The sequence below is a fragment of the Silene latifolia genome, chromosome 9, assembly GCF_048544455.1.
Source record: "Silene latifolia isolate original U9 population chromosome 9, ASM4854445v1, whole genome shotgun sequence".
Classification (NCBI taxonomy): Eukaryota; Viridiplantae; Streptophyta; class Magnoliopsida; order Caryophyllales; family Caryophyllaceae; genus Silene; species Silene latifolia.
In genome coordinates, this window is record NC_133534.1 from 145466333 (window position 1) to 145467668 (window position 1336).

The following is a 1336-nucleotide window of genomic DNA, read 5'->3' on the forward strand; positions in this document are numbered from 1 at the left end:
ACAAAATATAAAATGGACCTCCCATTTTATAAGTGCCGAAAAAAAAAGGAGGGAATAAGGTTAATATTGTGTTTTGTTTATGTTAAGTGGAAAACATGATGATTAACCTAAATGACTAGCTTTGCATGCCTAATTGCTTTTGTGAAGAGCATCTTGGCCATGCATTGGGTCCTTTTTCTTCCCCCACTCGGTTTCCACCTAGAAAAACAAGAGTGTTTCTTCTATAATTATTCTTCTACACACTACATATTTTTCTAGTGTAATTTTATTCTATTCTCTAACATATTACTAGAACTTAGAGAGAGAAAAAATACTCCATCATTTTTCCTTCTCTTGACCGAAATACAAGAGAGCAAAAACAATATTTTGGGTCAATTTTTGTTAAGATTAATATTGTTCTAGATCAAATAATATTAGTCTTTAAAGAGGTTACCTTGGGTATATGCTTTTGGGAGAGATTCTATACTTGAATCTTGTTCATCCATTATTGGAAAGCTCAAGAACTAACAAGAAGGAAATCTTGTTGGTGCCCATAAAACCGAAATTATCATAGTAAGGGTTGATGATTTCTTCTCTTTTAATTTAAGTTTGCATGCATAAGATTTGTAATTATTTTATGACTAAATAATATCTCTCATATATGAATATGTAAATTAATGAGATTAATATTTTCCAACAGTACCAACCGAGGAGAACCTACCCAATGGTACTCCAACACCACCCCACTTAACCGGTAATTTCATTGCCAAATCCCCATTCATACAATTTATCGAACGAAGCCAACTTGGAGGGATGCCTAGTAAGGATCCTAATCTATACATGGAGACTTTTTGTGACTATTGTGATGCAATTTCCCAAACGGGGGTAACTCAAGATCAAATTCGATGGGTATTGTTTCCTTTTTCCTTGATCGGAACCGCAAAGAAATGGTTGAAGAGCCTAGACAAGGTCACTCTTGGAATTGATTCATGGAAGAAGTTAGCACTTGCCTTTTACAAGAAGTTCTACCCTCCGAAGAAAACCAACATGTTAAGAGCCCAATTCACCGGGTTCAAGCAAAGAGATGAAGAGTCTCTATATGAGGCATGGGAAAGATTCAATGATACATGTCGCTCTTGTCCTCATCATGGGTTAAGCGAATGGATTCTAGTCCAACAATTTTGGAATAGGTTGTATGAAGACTCAAGGAATGTGCTCAACATGGGTTCTAATGGAAGATTCACCGACGTAGATGATAACCAAACTTGGGCAAAGATAGAGGAGATGGCGGTTCACAACTCTCAATATAGTAGGCCAAGAAAAGCTACTAGGGGAGGGAGACATGAAGTTGACTCCG

General features: G+C 36.5%; 1 pseudogene; it reads right to left on the bottom strand.

Moving 5' to 3' along the window:
• Positions 1-1034: 1034 nt before the first annotated feature.
• LOC141603653 (small nucleolar RNA R71) lies at positions 1035-1133 on the bottom strand (annotated as a pseudogene).
• Positions 1134-1336: the final 203 nt, after the last annotated feature.